The sequence below is a fragment of the Chiloscyllium punctatum genome, chromosome 4 (genome assembly GCF_047496795.1).
Source record: "Chiloscyllium punctatum isolate Juve2018m chromosome 4, sChiPun1.3, whole genome shotgun sequence".
Classification (NCBI taxonomy): domain Eukaryota; kingdom Metazoa; phylum Chordata; class Chondrichthyes; order Orectolobiformes; family Hemiscylliidae; genus Chiloscyllium; species Chiloscyllium punctatum.
Window position 1 is genome coordinate 48991895 of NC_092742.1, and position 19994 is coordinate 49011888.

Genomic DNA, 19994 nt, shown 5'->3' on the forward strand with positions numbered 1-19994 from the left:
CGAGACAGGAGTATGAGGATAAGAGGCCATCTTGCTATGCAACACACCAATGCATCAATGTACCACCTACAGCATGTGCCAGCTACCAATTACACTGACTGACGTTATTCCAAACAAGTGACCATTGGGGAGAAGCTAGTCCTCAGTCCAGACAGGGAGGGGTGTGGAAGGGGTCACTTTCAGGTGGCATCAGTGATGAATCCAGTCCAAGTTTGCCACCGTCGTTTGGCCAGACAAGATCAGGGAATACAGTCATAGAGAGAAAGAGATGTACAGCATGGAAACAGACCCTTCAGTCCAACTTGTCCATGCCAACCGAATAACTGAACCTAATCTAGCCCCACCTGCCAGCACCTGGCCAATGTTCCTCCAAACCCTTCCTATTCATATTCCTATCCAGGTGCCTTTTAAATGTACTAGCGTCCACCACTTCCTCTGGCAGCTCATTCCATACATGCACCAACCACAAAGTGAAAAAATTGCCCCTTAGGTGTCTTGTATCTTTCCCCTCTCACCCTAAACCTATGCCTTCTAGTTCTGGATTCCCTCGCCCCAGGGAAAAGACCTCGTCTATTTATCCTATCCATGCCCCTCATGATTTTATAAACCTCTATAACATCACCCCTCAGCCTCTGATGCTCCAGGGAAAACAGCCCCAGCCTGTTCAACTTCTCCCTATAGCTCAAATCCTCCAACTCTAGCAACATCCTTGTAAATCTTTTCTGAACCCTTTCAAATTTCACAACATCTTTCCAATAGGAAGGAGACCAGAATTGCACACAATATTCCAACAGTGGCCTAACCAATATCCTGTACAGCTGCAACATGACCTCCCAACATCGATACTCAACACTCTGACCAATAAAGGAAAGCATACCAAATGCCTTCTTCACTATCCTATTTACCTGCAACTCCACTTTCAAGGAGCTATAAACCTGCACTCTAAGGTCTCTTTGTTCAACAACACTCCCTAGGACCTTACCATAAAGTGTATAAGTCCTGCTAAGATTTGCTTTCCCAAAATGCAACACCACGCATTTATCTAAATTAAACTCCATCTGCTACTTCTCAGCCCATTGGCCCACCTGATCAAGATCCTATCGTAATCTGAGGTAACCTTCTTCACTGTCCACTAGACCTCAATTTTGATGGCATCTGCAAACTTACTAACTATACCTCCAATGTTCACATCCAAATCATTTATATACATGATGGAAAGTAGTGGACCCAGCACCGATCCTTGTGGCACTCCACTGGTCACAGGCCTCCAATCTAAAAATCAACCCTCCACCACCACCTTTGAGCCAGGTCTGTATCCAAATGGCTAGTTCTCCCTGTATTCGGTGAGATCTAACCTCGCTAACCAGTTTCCCATCAGGAACCTTGTTGAACACCTTACTGAAGTCCATTTCCTGTAGCACCGCTCTGCCCTCATTAATCCCCTTTGTTACTTCTTCAAAAAACTCAATCAAGTTTGTGACACATGATTTCCCATGCACAAAGCCATGTTGACTATCCCCAATCAGTTCTTGCTTTTCCAAATACATGTAAATCCTGTCCCTCAACATTCCCTCCAACAACTTGCCCACAACCAATGTCAGGCCCCCTGGTCTACAGTTCCCTGGCTTCTGTTTACCACCTTTCTTAAATAGTGATACCACGCTAGCCAACCTCCAGTCTTCTGGCACCTCACTTGTGACTGAAGTTGGCTATGTTGCACAGAAAGTGGACTATGCTGAGCCGGGAGAGGAGTTGGGAAGGGGGTTGCAAGGTCAGTGCTCAGCAGTTGATCTATGGACCACTCATCAAAGTTGGTTAGAAGTCTGGGGTGATTGGAAGTCAATCAGATCCCTGGTGACTTTAACTCATTGCTGGTTGCATCTCAGCGCATAATCCATGGGCAGTAGCCATATTGTTCATGGACATTGGCACCCAAGATTTACCAAACCTTTATGATCTGCATGGCATCTTCCCAATGCGCTTGCAGGACATTTGGGAACCAGATCTGCATTGTAGGGTATTGAAAGGCTATAGGAAGGACACTTTGTATCTACAACAGGATTTCCAGCTCATGGATTGGATCCGGCTGCAACTCAGAGCTGCTCACCTGATCCATTAACACTTGCTCACTCAGTGCCAGTGGCATGCTCACAGTGTCCACGCCTTGCCTTGTCTGTAAGTGTATTGGTGTTGTAAGGCTAGCAGCACTGTTGTATTAACATGTACTTTTACAATGACATACAGACAGGTTCCTGGTCATCTTTGTCAGTAGGGATCTGCCCTGCTTGGGGAGGGTGATGGAACATCTTACTATACAACACAGCAAGATCTCAAACAGTCAATCTCGCCTCATACATCAGTCCCACCATCCCCGGTATCAGCCTGATAAAGCTTCGCTACACCCCCTTGAAAGCAGAGCATCCTTCCACAGGAGACCAAAACTGTACACGATATTCTAGGTGTGGCCTCACCAAGGCCCTGCATAACTGCAACAGCACATCCCTCTCGTAATGAAGACCAAAATACCATGTGCCTTCTTTACCACCTGCTGCATCTGCATGCTTATCTTCAGCGACTGGTGCACAAGACCACCCTGGTCCCGCTGCATCCCTCCCCCCTCCCAAGTTACAGCCATTCAGGTATCAATCTGCCTCCTTGTTTCTGCTTCCAAAATGAATGACATCACATTTGTCTAAATTATACTGTATCTGTCATTGATTCGCCCACTCACCCAACCTGTCCAGGTCATGCTGAAGGACCTTTGCATCCTCATCACAGTTCACCCTCCCACCCAACTTGGTATCCCATGCAAACTTTGAGATGTCACACTTTGCTCCCTCATCCACATCATTAATATACATTGTAAACAGCTGTAAAAGGGGACATGGAGTCTCTTGGAGCATACCTGAGTGTTGGTCTGAGATGGGATAGGGATTTGAGAAGAGCACACAATCCCTTTTTGATGAACTGTGTTGGCACACAGCTGCCAGGCACCTTCAGCAAGTTGATGCATGTGCTGTGAGCAGGGCTGTGGTGGAGCAGAGCATATTGTGGCTGAAGATACAATTCCACCGCTTGGACTGATCTGTGGAACAGTCTGTCTCCAGTACACACTGGACGGAATGTGCTGCATCATCCTGCTGTGCTGTTGCCTGCACAATTGGAGCAGGCAATGAGGTGAAATCCTGGGTTGCTGAGAAACTGGGTCAAGTGAGAGGTCTTCTGAGAAGGAGGATGGGGTCTACAGAGTCTACATGGCCCAAAGAGATAGGGGAAAACCATAGACATTTTAATAAGGAGAGGTTCCTATGTTAAACAATGTAGTTTATTGTGTGAAAGCAATCAGAACAAGTTACAGTGGTAAGAGTGACATCACCATTATGAATATTAGAGACAGGTATGTCACCTTTGAGATCCTAAAGTGTTCTAATTTTCTCCAGACATTATCAGATTAGATAGAGCTCAATTTTCTTGTCAACACTAACCTTTTCCAAACCATTACCTAACACACCAGAAATGGGATAAGTAAAGAAACAAAAGATGGGTCTCGAGGAGAGATATTCAACCAGAGGTTTCTGAGCCCCTTGAATCCCAAGATGATTTTGAGTGATAAAACAAAGATAACCAGAGAAACATGTCAGGAAAAGTGCAATAGTACCCATACATCAGGGTGACTAATCGCTCTGGAATTTCCAAGAATCTTCTGGAAATTCCCTTCCCATTCTGAATCCTGGTGTGGGCTTTGTCTCAGCTTCCTCTGGGCAGCAACTGAGGAGGCCACTTAAGGTCTCTGCTTGCTGCTATTTGAGCATCTTTTCACACTGTGGTGCTGTGCATGCAGAGTCTAACACAGCACAGTTTGCATGAACAGACACATGAGTGCACGCAGCCACAAGGGAGCAGGAGCAATAGCTGCTATTCTGATTTGAGCTGTCCAGCTTCAGAAGATGTGTGTTTGGGATTGAGACAGGGATGGTTCAGTCACCGGTGGAAACTGTTGGTGAGAAAGAAAAAGGAGGGGGTACGGTCTGGCCCACCAGTGACAGTACTCATGCCTAACTTGGTGAGAGGGTTGTGATTTTCTGAATTTGGATACCAAGGCTTTATGTGTATGCAGCTGGGTAGGTTGGTAGAACCAGAGTTGGGAAGAGAGGTTTCAGAGAGAGAGAGCAAGGAAGATGGATTGGGACGATGAGATTATGAATGACCAAGGAAAGGAAGGATAGAGTTATAGAGTTGTACAGCACAGACAAAGAACTTTCAGTCCAACTTGTCCATGAAGACCACCCAACCTAATCTAGCTCCACCTGCCAGCACCCGGCCCATATCCCTCGAAACCCTTCCTATTCATATACCCTTCAAGATGCCTTTTAAATGTTGCAGTTGTACCAGCCTCCACCACTTCCTCTTGCAGCTCATTCTATACACGCACCACCCGCTGTGTGAAAAAGTTGCCCCTTCGGTCTCTTGTATATTTTCCCTCTCACCCTAAACCTATGCCCTCTAGTTCTGGATGCCACCACCCCAGGGAAATGACCTTGTCTGTTTACCCTATCCATGCCCTTCATGATTTTGTAAAGCTCAAAAGATCACCCCTCAGCCTCCGACGCTCCAGAGAAAACAGTCCCAGTCTATTCACTTCTCCCTATAGCTCAAATCCTCCAACCCTGGCAACATCCTTGTAAATCTTTTCTGAACCCTTTCAAGTTTCACAACATCTAGGAAGGAGAACAGAATTTTGTGTGCAATATTCCAAAAAAGCCCGACCAATGTCCTGTATAGCTGCTACATGACTCCCAAATCCTGTAGTCAATACTCTGACCGATAAAGGAAAGCATACCAAACTCCTTCTTCACTATCCTATCTACCTGTGACTCCACTTTCAAGAAGCTATGGACCTACACTCCCAAGGACCTTACCATTAAGTGTAAAAGTCCTGCTAAGATTTGCTTTTCGCAGCAGAGAGCGGCGGGAGCTGGGCGGAAGTTCAGGCGGAGCGGAAAGCCGGTCGGGAAGGTATGTGATTGCTATTAGAGTGGGTGTGTTCTAAACCCCAGGTCCTACAAGGTAGGGTCTCCCTCCCTCCCTCCTCCTCTAACCTAAATTAAGAGTTCACAGACTTGCCACAAAAAGAGGGTCTAAGGAAGTTTGGATCGAAGAGTGAGGCTTCAGCTCAGGAGTCTTTGACAAGGAGGTTGAGTGAAGTGATTATGCCACAGTTGAAGAGGGTGAAGACATGACTGCCCAGCTGGTTCAGTGCACTACGTGCATGATGTGGGAGGTCAACGACTCTGGTGTGTCTGGCTCGTATGTGTGTGGAAAGTGTGTGCACATTCAGCTATTGACCAAGCATATTGCAGCACTGATGAAAGAACTCGAGGACCTTTGGCTCATCCGAGAGAACGAGATCTTTCTAGACAAGACCTTCAGCGAGGTTATTACACCAACCATACCAGAAGAGAGCAGAAGAGAGCAGACGATGAGGAAGGCAGAGAGGAGACAGGTGCGAGAGACCCCGGGGGAAGTACCTGTCAGGAACAAGTTGAAGCTTTTGGAAACAGTAGAGACTGATGACACTGCCAGTTCACAAGGCAGCCAGGTCTGTCAATCAAAAGTTGGTGCAGAGGCAGAGCGGAAGAGTCGGACATCACACAGAGCCATGGTAATAGGGGACTCCATCATGAGAGGAACTGACCGGGGTTTTTGTGGCAGCAGACGGGATTTAAGGATGGTGTGTTGCCTTCCTGGTGCCAGGGTGAAAGACATCACAGACAGAGTGCAGGAAATCCTCAAGGACGAGGGTGAAGAGCCAGAGGTGGTGGTACATGTCGGCATAAATGATGTCGGGAAGAAGAGGAGGAACATACTACAGTGGGACTTCGGAGAACCAGGAAGAAGGCTGAAAAACAGGACGTCCCAAGGTGGTTATCTCCGGTTTGCTTCCAGTTCCTCGGGCTGGTGTGGCCAGAAACAGGGAGATAATGGACTTGAACATGTGGTTGGGGAACTGGTGCAGGAAGCAAGGATTTAAGTTCTTGGATCACTGGGGTATATTTTGTGGTAAGCATAAATTCTACAAGAGAGACGATTTGGACCTTAATAGATTAGGGACCAGCATTCTGGCAGGTAGGTTTTCTACTGTAACACCGCTACATTTAAACTAAGTAGCGGAGGGGAGGGGACAAACTGGATGTTTAAAAAGGAAATTGAAGGGAAAGTTAGAACAAGAGAAGTCAAGAAAGACAACTGTATCAATGAGGCAGAAAACTCGGAAAGGGATCATGCTGTAAGGTTGAGTGAAATAGGGGTTGATGGGAAGGGTGAGGGCAGTAACAAATTAAAAATACTATACATGAATGCACGAAGCATTATACATAAGATGGATGAGCTTGAGGCTCTTTTGGAAATTGGCAGATACGATATTGTGGGGATAACTGAGACGTGGCTTCAAGTGAACAGGGCCTGGGAAATTAATATTCAAGGATACACGTGCTATCGTTAAGGACAGACTGACGGGCAGAGGGGGTGGGGTGACCTTGTTGGTAAGGGAGGATATTCAGTCCCTTGCGCGGGGGGACCTAGAGTCAGGGGATGTAGAGACAGTGTGGATAGAGCTGCAAAATACTAAGGGTAAAAAGACCCTCTTGGGAGTTATCTACAGGCCCCCAAACAGTAGTCTGGATGTCGGATGTAAGTTGAATCAGGAGCTGAAATTGGCCTGTCGCAAAGATGTTACGACAGTTGTTATGGGGGATTTTAACATGCAGGTAGACTGGGAGAATCAGGATGGTATTGGACCTCAAGAAAGAGACTTTGTGGAGTGCCTCAGAGATGGATTCTTAGAGCAGCTGGTGTTGGAGCCGACCAGGGAGAAGGCAATTCTGGATCTGGTATTGTGTCACGAACCAGAATTGGTCAGAGACCTCAAAGTGAAGGAGCCATTGGGAAGTAGTGACCATAATACATTAAGCTTCAATCTGCAATTTGAGAGGGAGAGGATACAGTCGGAAGTGACAGTACTTCTGTTGAATAAAGGGAACTATGGAGCTTTGAGGGAGGAGCTGGCCAAAGTTCAATGGTGCAATACTTTAGCAGGGATGACCGTGGAGGAACAATGGCGGATATTTCTTTGTATAATGCAGAAGTTGCAGGATCAGTTCATTCCTAAAAGGAAGAAAGATCCCAGGAGGAGGCATGGGTGGCCGTGGCTGACGAGGGAAGTTAAGGAACATATAAAGTTAAAAGAGAAAAAGTATAACATGGCAAAGATAAGTGGAAAAACTGTAGACTGGGAAGCTTTTAAAGAGCAACAGAGGATACTAAGAAGCAAATAGGCAGAGGAAAAATGAGGTACGAAGGTAAGCTGACCAATAATATAAAGGAGGATAGTAAAAATTTTTTTAGGTATGTGCAAGGCAAAAAATTGTTAGGACTAAAATTGGGCCCTTGAAGAAGAAACAGGGGAATATATTACGGGGAACAAAGACATGGCAGAGGAATTAAATGGGTATTTCAGATCTGTGTTCACTGGGGAAGACACAAGCAATCTCCCTGAGGTAACAGTGGCTGAAGGACCTGAACTTACAGGAATTTATATTTGCCAGGAATTGGTGTTGGAGAGACTGTTAGGTCTGAAGGTTGATAAGTCTCCGGGGCCTGATGGTTTACATCCCAGGGTACTGAAGGAGGTGGCTCGGGAAATCGTGGATGCATTGGTGATTATTCTGGCATGGAGCCTGTCCCCGTTGCTCAGAAGGGAAGGGTGGAGAAGAGCAGAGCAATAGTTATTGGGGACTCGATAGTTCGGGGCACAGATAGGCGGTTTTGTGGGGGTGAGAGAGACTCACGTTTGGTATGTTGCCTCCCAGGTGCAAGGGTACGTGATGCCTCTGATCATGTTTTCCGGGTCCTTAATGGGGAGGGGGAGGAGCCCGAAGTTGTGGTCCACATTGGCACCAACGATATAGGTAGGAGGAGGGCTGAGGATGTTTGGCAGGCTTTCAGGGAGCTAGGTTGGAAGCTCAGAGTTAAAACAAACAGAGTTGTTGTCTCTGGTTTGTTACCCGTGCCACGTGATAGAGAGTCGAGGAATAGGGAGAGAGAACAGTTAAATGCGTGGCTACAGGGATGGTGCAGGAGGGAGGGATTCCGGTATCTGGATAACTGGGGTTCTTTCTGGGGAAGGTGGGACCTCTATAAACAGGATGGTTGACACCTGAACCTGAGGGGCACCAGTATCCTTGGGGGGAGGTTTGCTAGTGCTCTTGGGGGGGGGTTTAAACTAACTCTGCAGGGGCATGGGAACCTAGACTGTAGCTTTAGGGTGCAGGACCTGGAGTGTAGGGAGGTTAGGAACATGGCATCAATCTCGAAGGAGGGTGCCTGTAAACAGGAAAGTGGCTTGAAGTGTGTATACTTCAATGCAAGAAGTATATGAAATAAGGTAGGTGAACTTGCAGCGTGGGTTGGTATCTGGGATTTCGATGTTGTGGCTATTTCGGAGACATGGGTAGAACAGAGACAGGATTGGCTGTTGCAGGTTCCAGGGTTTAAATGTTTTAGGAGGGTCAGAGGTGGGGGTTAAAGAGGGGGAGGTGTGACATTGCTTGTCAAAGATAGTATTACAGCGGTGGAATGGACGATGGACGACGACTCGCCATCTGAGGTAGTTTGGGCTGAGGTTAGGAATAGGAAAGGTGAGGTCACCCTGTTAGGAGTTTTTTACAGGCCTCCTAATAGTCCTAGAAATGTCGAAGAAAGGATTGCGAGGATGATTCAGGAGAAGAGTGAAAGTAATAGGGTGGTTGTTATGCGGGACTTTAACTTTCCTGATATTGATTGGGAAAGCTATAGCTCGAGTTCGTTAGATGGGTCAGTGTTTGTCCAATGTATGCAGGAGGGTTTCCTGACACAATATGTAGACAGGCCAACAAGAGGTGAGGCCATACTGGATTTGGTTCTGGGTAACGAACCAGGCCAGGTGTTAGAATTAGAGGTAGGTGAGCACTTTGGGATCAGTGACCACAATTCGGTGACTTTTACTCTAGTGATGGAGAGGGATAATTGTGCACTGCAGGGAAAGAGTTATAGCTGGGGGCAGGGAAATTATGATGCGGTGAGGCATGACTTAGGATGCGTGGCTTGGAAAAGTAGGCTTCAAGGCAAGGGCGTAATTGATATGTGGAGTTTGTTCAAGGAGCAACTATTGAGTGTCCTTGATAAGTATCTACCTATCAGGCAGGGAGGAAAGGGTCGTGTGAGGGAGCCGTGGTTTAATAAGGAATTGGAATCCCTTGTTAAAGGGAAGAGGGTGGCCTATGTAAAGATGAGGCGTGAAGGTTCAATTGAGGCGATTGAGTGTTATAAGGTAGCCAGGAAGGATCTGAAGAGAGAGCTAAGAGCAGCAAGGAGGGGACATGAAAAGTCCTTAGTTGGTAGGATTAGGGAAAACCCTAAGGCTTTCTATCGGTATGTCAGGAATAAAAGAATGACTAGGGTAGGAATAGGTCCAGTCAAGGATAGTAGTGGGAAGTTGCGTGTGGAGGCTGAAGAGATTGGGAAAATACTGAATGAATACTTTTTGTCAGTATTCAGTCAGAAACAGGACATTGTTGCCGATGTGAATACTGAGTCACAAGTAATTAGAATGGACGGCTTTGAGATATGTAGGGAAGAGGTGTTGGAAATTCTGGAAAGGGTGAAAATAGATAAGTCCCCTGGGCCTGATGGCATTTATCCTAGGATTCTCTGGGAAGCAAGGGAGGAGATTGCAGAGCCATTGGCCTTGATTTTTATGTACTCGTTGTCTACAGGAATAGTGCCAGAAGACTGGAGGATAGCAAATGTGGTTCCCTTGTTCAAGAAGGGGAGTAGTGATAACCCTAGTAACTATAGGCTGGTGAGCCTCACTTCTGTTGTGGGCAAAGTCTTAGAGAGAATTGTATGGGATAGGATTTATGAACTTCTGGATAGGAATAATGTGATCAAGGATAGTCAGCATGGTTTTGTGAAGGGCAGGTCGTGCCTCACAAACCTTATTGAATTCTTCGAGAAAGTGACTAGGGAGGTAGATGAGGGGAAAGCGGTAGATGTGGTATATATGGATTTTAGTAAGGCATTTGATAAGGTTCCCCATGGTAGGCTACTGCAAAAAATAGGGAGGTATGGCATTGAGGGTGAGTTGGAGGTTTGGATTAGGAATTGGCTGGCTGGAAGAAGACAGAGGGTAGTAGTTGATGGTAAAGGTTCATCTTGGAGTGCAGTTACTAGTGGTGTTCCGCAAGGATCTGTTTTGGGACCATTGCTGTTTGCCATTTTTATAAATGACCTGGAGGAGGGGCTAGAAGGTTGGGTGAGCAAGTCTGCGGATGATACGAAAGTCGGTGGAGTTGTTAACAGTGAGGAAGGATGAGTCAGGTTACAGCGGGATATAGATAAGCTGCAGAGCTGGGCAGAAAGGTGGCAAATGGAGTTCAATGTAGCTAAGTGTGAAGTGATTCACGTTGGTATGAGTAACAAAAAGATGGGGTACTGGGCTAATGGTCAGATACTTGGTAGTGTGGATGAGCAGAGAGATCTTGGTGTCCATGTACACAGATCTCTGAAAGTTGTCACCCAGGTAAATAGTGCGGTGAAGAAGGCATATGGCGTACTGGCTTTTATTAGTAGAGGAATTGAGTTCCGGAGTCCTGAGGTCATGTTGCAGTTGTATAAGACTCTGGTGCGGCCGCATCTGGAGTATTGTGTGCAGTTTTGGTCGCCATACTATAGGAAGGATGTGGAGGCACTGGAACGGGTGCAGAGGAGGTTTACCAGGATGTTGCCTGGCATGGTAGGAAGATCGTATGAGGAAAGGCTGAGGCACTTGGGGCTGTTTTCATTGGAGAAAAGAAGGTTTAGGGGTGACTTGATAGAGGTGTACAAGATGATTAGGGGTTTAGATAAGGTTGACCATGAGAACCTTTTTCCACGTATGGAGTCAGCTATTACGAGGGGGCATAGCTTTAAATTAAGGGGTGGTAGGTATAGGACAGATGTTAGGGGTAGATTCTTTACTCAGCGAGTCGTGAGTTCATGGAATGCCCTGCCAGTAGCAGTGGTGGACTCTCCCTCTTTATGGGCATTTAAACGAGCATTGGATAGGCATATGGAAGATAGTGGGCTAGTGTAGGTTAGGTGGGCTTGGATCGGCGCAACATCGAGGACCAAAGGGCCTATACTGCGCTGTATTCTTCTATGTTTTATGTTCTATGAAAGGCTGAAGCGACTGGGCTTGTATACCCTTGAGTTTAGAAGACTGAGGGGGGATCTGATTGAGACATATAAGATTATGAAAGGATTGGACACTCTGGCAGCCGGAAACATGTTTCCGCTGATGGGTGAGTGCCGAACCAGAGGACACAGCTTAAAAATACGGGGTAGACCATTTAGGACAGAGATGAGGAGAAACTACTTCACCCAGAGAGTGGTGGCTGTGTGGAATGCTCTGCCCCAGAGGGCAGTGGAGGCCCAGTCTCTGGATTCATTTAAGAAAGAGTTGGATAGAGCTCTTAAAGATAGTGGAATCAAGGGTTATGGAGATAAGGCAGGAAGAGGATACCGATTAGGAATGATCAGCCATGATCATATTGAATGGCGGTGCAGGCTCGAAGGGCTGAATGGCCTACTCCTGCACCTATTGTCTATTATTGTCTATTGTCTAAAATGCAGCACCTCGCATTTATCGAAACTCCATCTGTCACTTCTCAGCCCATCTGATCAAGATCCCGTTTTACTGTTAAGATGATGTTTCCCTTCATAGGGAATCTGAATTGAATTAATTTGAATTTATTGTCATGTGTACCGAGGCACAGTGAAAAGCTTTGTCTTGAAAGCAATACAAGCAGATCACATGGTTAAGTAGCATTGACAGTAAATAATAGGTAAACAGCAGCAAAAACAAAAAGACAGGTACAACAAATGTTAAGAGTTTGTGAGTACATTCAGTATTCTAACAGTAGGGTAGAAACTGTTACGAAACCAGCTGGTGTGTGTGTTCAGGCTTCTGTACCTTCTCCCCAATGGTAAAGATCGTAGAAAAACATTGCCAGGGTGGGATGGATCTTTAAGAATGTTGGCAGCCTTTCCTTGACAGCGGGCCTGGTAGATGGATTCTATAGATGGCAGGTTAGCCTTTGTGATTGTCCAGGCTGACTTCACCACTCTCTGTAACCATCGCTAATCTTGACTGGTACAATTGCCATACCAGGTAGTGACACATCCAGACAGAATGCTCTCGATGGCACACCTATACAAGTTGCCAAGGCTATTCGCTGTCATGCCAAATTTTCTCAGCTGCCTGAGGAAGAAGAGACGTTGTTGGGCATTTGTAACCAGTGCTTCCACATGAAGTGTCCAAGAAAGCTTGTTGTGGATGACCACTCCCAGGAGCTTGACACTCTCCACTCGTTCCTCCTCTGTGTTGTTTAATGTGTGGGGGGTATGAGTAACATGCTGCTGAAAATCATTAATGAGTTTCTTGGTTTTGCCGGCATTGAACACTAGGTTGTTCTCACTGCACCATTTTCCAGGTCTTCCACCTCCCGTCGGTAGTTTGTTTCATCGCCATCTGAGATTTGACCAACTATGGTGGTGTCATCAGCAAACCTGTAAATGGCATTCATCTGGTATTTGGCGATGCAGCCATGGGTATACAGTGAATACAGTCGGGGGCTGAGTACACACCCCTGGGAGGGCTCCAGTGTTGAGTGTTAGTGATGATGAAATATTGTCCCCAGACTTCACTGATTGTGGCCTATGGGTCAGGAAACTGAGGATCCAGTTGCAGAGAGTGGGGCTTAATCTGAGATTACTAAATTTAGTCATCAGTCTCAAGGGCATTATAGTGTTGAAGGCTGAACTGTAGTCAACGAGTAGGATTCTTACGTAGCTGTTCTTGGTGTTAAGATGCTCTAGGGAGGAGTGAAGGGCAAGTGATATGGCATCTGACGTGGATCTGTTGGTCCGATAGGCAAGTTGGAATGGGTCAAGAGTAGTGGTGAGGCTGGAGTTGATTAATGCCATGACCAGCCTTTCAAAGCATTTCATGACCACCAAAGTTAGGGCACCTGGGCAGTAGTCATTGAGACATGTTGCATAAGCCTTCTTAGGCACAGGGATGATATTGGCCCTCTTGAAACAGGCAGGGTCAGTGGCCTGCTGCAGCGAGAGGTTGACGATGTCTGAGAAGACCCCTACCAGTTGATCTGCGCATGCTCTGAGTGCACGGCCTGATAACCCGTCTGGTCCCATTCCTTTCCTTGGATTCACACAAAGGAAAACTGATCTGGCCTCCTATGCAGTGACTGTTGGGATAGGTTTATCAGGACTTGTTGGAATAGGTTTTAGATTAGATTAGATTACTTACAGTGTGGAAACTGGCCCAACAAGTCCACACCGACCCTCCGAAGAGCAACCCACGCAGACCCATTCACCTACATTTACCCCTTCACCTAACACTATGGGCAATTTAGCATGGCCAATTCACTTAACCTGCACATTTTTGGACTGTGGGAGGAAACCGGAGCGCCCGTAGGAAACCCACGCAGACACGGGGAGAATGTGCAAACTCCACACAGACAGTTGCCTGAGGCAGGAATTGAACCTGGGTCTATGGTGCTGTGAGGCAGCAGTGCTAACCACTGTGCCGCCCATGTTACCTCTCTGCCGAAACTCTGCTCAAAGCGAGCATAGAAGGCGTTGAGATGATCTGGGAGGGATATGTCATCGTCTGGTGTCTTGCACTCTCTCTTTTTAGAAATTATGATGTTATTCAGTCCTTGCCAGGGTCGCTGGTTGTCTGTCTAGGTCACCAGTTTGGATTGGTATTGGTCCTTGGCTGTCTTAATGGCTCTGTAAAGGTCATATTTGGATTCTTTATATTTGAGTGGGTCTCCTGATCTGAAGGCCTCGCGCCTGGTTTTTAGCAAGTTCCGTATGTCCTGATTCATCCAGGGTTCCTTTTGGAATCTAAACAAGTAGACACAAAGATAATGGGTTAGCCAGTTACAATGGAGATGAGGATGAACCTTTTCTCCTAGAGGGCTGTTTGTCTCGAAATTTTCAACCCTAGATACTTGTTGGAGGCTGGGTCATTTAACATAGTCAAGGCTATTTTGCCAGTTCTTTCATCCACGAGTGAGTTTAAGGGTATGGAGAAGTGGGTTAGTTGGGGGAGTGGAGTCAGGGGAATGTTACAAGCAGGAAAGAGGAGAATGGTTCAAAATCAGTAGTAGATAGGCTATTTCCAGGGGAGGTACAAACTGTTTGCAAAGAGATGTTGATAGGTTAAGGAAGTGAGCAATAAGTTAGCAAATGGAGATATGAAGTTGTTCAATTTTGAAAGAGAGAACAAAAGAACAGTATTATTTACATGGAGAAAAGAGAGTTGGGAGATACTTGTGCATGAAAGCTTGCATATCGGCACAGAATAGGGGGATGGGATTTCTGAATATAGCTTGACCAACTTGTTGAAGTCTTGGCCCACATCACTCATTCGTCCAGTCTTGTCAGCACTAACGCCCCTCAATACCACTTCTGCTCCTCTGGCAAAATATCCCTTACCTTCTCCCTCAGGTTTGGTTACTTTGCCATAAATTAACTGCTTACTACCCTGAAAATAATTGACTCTTTCAGCTTGTCTACCTCAGTAAGCTCACCATTATGAAATGTTTTACTTGTGTGACAAAGCAACTAAGTGTCGAGAATGCCACTTGTTAGTTAAATCCCATTTTGAATAGGAATTGGTGTCAATTCGATCATGGTGTGGGAGAGGAATTTAAGGTGGAATCATCGATGTTAAGTTTCTGTCCTTTGCATGTACTAGTGGAAGTGGAGAGAAGGGCTTAGGAGGTAGGATTAGCGAGGACCAACTACTAAAAGGGAAAGGACATATCAATGCAAGAGCAGGCTAGCACAGAAAATGTTTCTCTTGCAACAATTTGACCAGACTATCTATATCTCCAACCCCATCTAGTGCAGTGGCTGAATAGACTCCCCAGTTGAGGCATGAATGATACACCCACCCTCTCCTTATATATGAATGGCCCTATCCCAGAGTTTAAGATGAGATCATTGCTGCAATAGGCAGGCAGGTTAAAACTGGATGATGCCATGCCTTTAGTGGCACAGCCCCAGGAACATAACTCTAGCTGCCTTAGATGAATACAAACTCTAACACTGTACCTTTGGGATCTTCTTGTATTCCTTTGCACAGAATTAAATACTTGATCAATAAAACAATAAAATGTTAGGAAAATCTCTTAATATTTCTCATTCCAATCTGTTTTGGTGCTCTTTTCTCATTTGCTGCAATTGTTTACATTACGCAATGAACTTTACACTCAGCACAAACAGCTTTTCTCATGAAATTGTAAATATTGAACATGAAAAGTGTAACATTCAAAATGCATTTCTCAAAAAGCTACACAGTGATATACAATTCCAGTTATTTGTCTGTTATCAATCTGTGCTTAAAAACTAAAATGCTCAGTTTCTTTTAAACCTGAGGGTATTACAAATTATGTCCCAGAACAATATGCTGATCTAGTGCAACATCTAAGCCATCATTTATGCTGCATTGCTCAGTTAGATCATCGCTTTTGGCTGATGACCAAACAGCCCACGATACCAAGATTACATTTGTGTACATTTCCTGTAACTAAGCATTTGTCAAATTAATTTGCACATGTTATTGTAAATATTATGATGGGGAATTAATGAAATAATCTTTCAGTTGTGTGTCTGGAATTTGAATATAATCAGACAAGGAGGATGTAAATCCTGTTTATATCCTTTAAATTCAAGCCTGCCAACAGAGGTTGGGTGAATCAAATCCAAAAAAACACTTCTGCACCATAAAAAATAACTTGCAGTGAGCTTTGCAGAGATTATCTAACTCAGTTTATGCTGGTAATGGAGGTTTCAGTTGCAACAGTGCCATCAAGCAGGCTTAGTAAGGACCATTCCTTTTGAAGATATTGGGCAATGTAGGACTCACTTAATAAGTTTTTTTTTCACTTTCCCCTCCCCTCCCCTCCCCCAACTCTATTTTGATTTAGTCCCTACCCTCCCCTCCCCTTCACTATTTTGATCACACAGCATTGCCCTTTGATGTGAAGGGCAGTGCTTGTCACTGGCTACTCGGGTGTTTTCCTATCTTCCTGGTGGTGGAAATTGAATAAAGATTCGTGCACCTTGTGTCTTTCACTGTGTCTCACACCTGCACACACACACCATGGGTGCTGGGGAAAAAATAAGCACTACAAGAGAAAAAAGAACAGGAGTGATTGATCACACATCATTGGCTCTTTGATGTAAAGGGCACTGCTTGTCACCGGCCACTCGGGTGTTTTCCCTTTTGAGAATTGGATCAGTGTGACTATATGTGCAAGGACTCTCCTCCTTGAAGGGGACTATCCCTGGACTAGCTGCCCTACATAAAAAAAGAAAGTGAGTTTTACTTAGAATGCTAACCCTTTAAAATATATTGGTTTGGGCTCAACTGAGTATTGTGTTCAGTTCTGGGTGCCACATTTCATAGTAGAATTGAGATCATTGGAGAAGTTGCAGAAAAGATTTACAAGAATGGTTGCAGGGATGAGAGTTATCAGTTAAAATCTGGGGTAGGAGGATTCCATTACAGAATAGGAACAGACTAAAGTATATCAAGGTGTGCAGGGAGTGAGTGGAGGGGGGGGGGGGGGGGGGGGGTTGGTGCATGGAGGTGGAGACTGTCATGTCAATAGCAATGGTCTAAAAATCAATTGTTCATGAAGCACCAATTAACTCCATAGGTTAGTTTATTCAAAACAGGAAAGAAAACAGTTCAAAACTATGAAGCAGGCATTACAGCAAACAAACTTGCATGCAACTTTCAGATACAAAGAAGAGTAAGTGCTGGGCAGCATTTGATACACGCAGCACATGCTGTTCTTAAAGGTGAATGGCCCTAAAGGCAAGCTACAGCCAGAACATCCTCCTCCTTTCCAAAAGCAAGTTTAATGATTTACAATAACAGCCGGGCCTATGAGTATCCACAATATAGGTGATTTGCTGATATATCCAGATCCCATCACGGTGACTCTGTCTGAAGGTGCTGCAAATGGTAGAGTCAGCAGTGATATTGTCTGTCAATCTGGTTTCTGTTGTTAAGGTTTTATTTTCATGGAATGTAATTACTTTTCCAGAATTTGCTGATCTTGGCACACTACAGTCAGGTTTCACACCAGAAACTGTAGTTTCTCAATCCTAGAACCAGCTTTAGAAATCTCTTCTGTGCTCTCTTCAATCCATTCACATATTTCTTATAGTAGGTCACCCAGACCTGTGCAAAATACGAATACTCTACCTGAGGACTAAAAGATGTTTTGCATAAGGTCAGTATAAACTGCTTTCTCTTGTACTCTGTGCCTTTATTAATAAAGCTAAGGATTGGCTATGTTTTATGAACTGCTGTCTCCAACTGTCTTGCCACCTTCAATGATCTATGCAAATACATATCTGCTCCTCTTGTTCCTACACCTCCCCCACAAGAATTATAACTCCTGTTCTATATTATCTTGCCATGTTCAGCCTACCAAAATGCATCACCTTACACTTGTCCTCCTTGAAACTCTCCTGCCACATATCCACCAACTGTCTGCATTCTTTAAAGTTCAACCCTGCCCCATTCACAGTTTACAAGTTTTGCATCATCTGCAAAACTTGAAATTGTCTGTTGATTTAGATCAATGATATAAAACAGGAAAAGCAATAGCCCCAACACCAACCCTTTTCCAATTTAAACCTTAATCCAGCACAAAAAATAACTTCTGGCCTCTTCTTTCTGTTTCCAATCACTGAGCTGATTTTGGATCAATATGGACCATACGGTTGTTCACCCCATAAACATCTTGTAACTGCTCGGTAGCATCCCTAACCTGGCACTAGCGAGGCAGCCATACTATCTTGACGTCATACAAACAGCCACACAAAAGCCTGATTGTTATCCTAATTAATTAATTCTCTATTGCTATTACTTTTCCTTGGGAGTGCATTGGGAGAAGGAAGGAAGGAAGGGGAAGGAGGAGGAGACGTGGGCCTGCTTCTTGTGCTGCAGCCTGGGCCTTGCCCACAGCTGTCCCAACCGCTGCTGCTGCCTTGGGCCTACCTCCACTGCTGCTGCCAGAGCCTCACCCAGTACTGGATTAGTGGTGCTGGAAGAGCACAGCAGTTCAGGCAGCATCCAATGAGCAGCAAAATCGACGTTTCGGGCAAAAGCCCTTCATCAGGAATAAAGGCAGTGAGCCTGAAGCATGGAGAGATAAGCTAGAGGAGGGTGGGGGTGGGGAGAGAGTAGCATAGAGTACAATGGGTGAGTGGGGGAGGAGATGAAGGTGATAGGTCAAGGAGGAGAGGGTGGAGTGGATAGGTGGAAAAGAAGATAGGCAGGTCGGACAAGTCAAGGAGACAGTAATTGAGCTGGAAGTTTGAAAGGGAGTGTTGCTGCTGCCTGGGGCACGCCCACTGCTGGTCCCTGGAACTTCACCTGGACTTAAAAATACGACTGTTTCCTGGGGCCTACCACCACTAACACACAGCAGCACAGCATGGCGAGCCCCAAAATAGCAGGCCCCAGCCACGCCTATGCCAGGTAAACCGCTGCCTTAGGCTCAGCTGTTCCCGCCCCGGCTGCAACCCCGACCCCCTTCAGGCACTTGACTAAACGCCTGGGGGTCAAGGCCTATCCCCATCCTTAATATGTTCATTGAGGCCTGCAGTAATGCCATGGTTAGTGTGATCAGCCCACTGGCCATCATCACTGCAGCCAGAATGTATGGAAGGCCGTATTTGTCCTCAGGACTGAGCAGGCGGTCCACCTAGCCATGGAGAGGGGGCTCACTGTGGGCAGGACACATCTACCCATCGACCCTTTGGAGGTCATGGCCCAGAGGGTTGTGATTTCCAATGTCCCGCCCTTCACTGCCAGAGAGCTACTTCTTCCCCACCTTCAAACTCTGGGGGAAATCCAGCCAGGTGTCCAATTGCTCCTGCTCAATCTGCCCTACCCTCCGCCATATATACTCCTGGTGTCGGAAGGTGTTCATTTGCCTGGCCCAGGAGGTGGTCACTGAGGGCTCATTCACCCTCTGCCATGAGGGCACAGCCTACCGCATCTTCTGGACGGCAGACGGTGTGCAGGGTCACCTTTGCCATGATGTGGGGCACATAAAGAACTGTCCCACGCAGAAGGCTACTCAGCCCACACCAACAGCTGACGGTGGTGCTGCCACACCCACTCCCCCTCCCCCAAAGTCAACACCACAAGCCCCAGCACCTAGGGGCTAAGCCAGAGGCTCCTAGTGCCGCGGCCTCTGGCAGGAATGGGGGTGAGTGTCCGGCCGAACAGAAGGCGCGAAAAAAGACCCGATGTGCCAAGCCTGCCCTCATGGAGACTACCCTGTCACCTTCACCCGAAACAAACTCTCAACCTGTCCCATCCCAGCACAACAATGCTCCTGTGGCTATGCCAGCATCACCCCGGTGGGGGAACCCTGACTCCCAACACCCCAAATCTATAACTGATCTGTGCCTCCTGACCCCGCCCCATTACAGAAACCCCTGGGGCATCACTGCCCAGTCCTAGCCCTGCAACACCTAGCCCAGGCCCTGTCCCACTCAGCCAACCAGACCCCTGCTGCCTTCCTTCCTGCAGCAGCTATGTCTCTGGCCCCTGGGCAGGAAACTAGGTCCCTACCCTGCCCACCATCACCTGATAAAGAAGGGGTGGGGCAGGAAGTGACACAGTTGGCTCTCCCAACCCTGGCCACGCCCCATGCCCAGTCCCAGCCAATAGTATTCCTGAGAAGCTGGGGGGAGGAACCTCAGGCCCCATGACCACCAAAGCAGGTGGGGAAGAGAAGGCCCATAAATTCCCCCCCATCTCCCTGAGGAAGAGGTACTGACCCTTGGAGGAG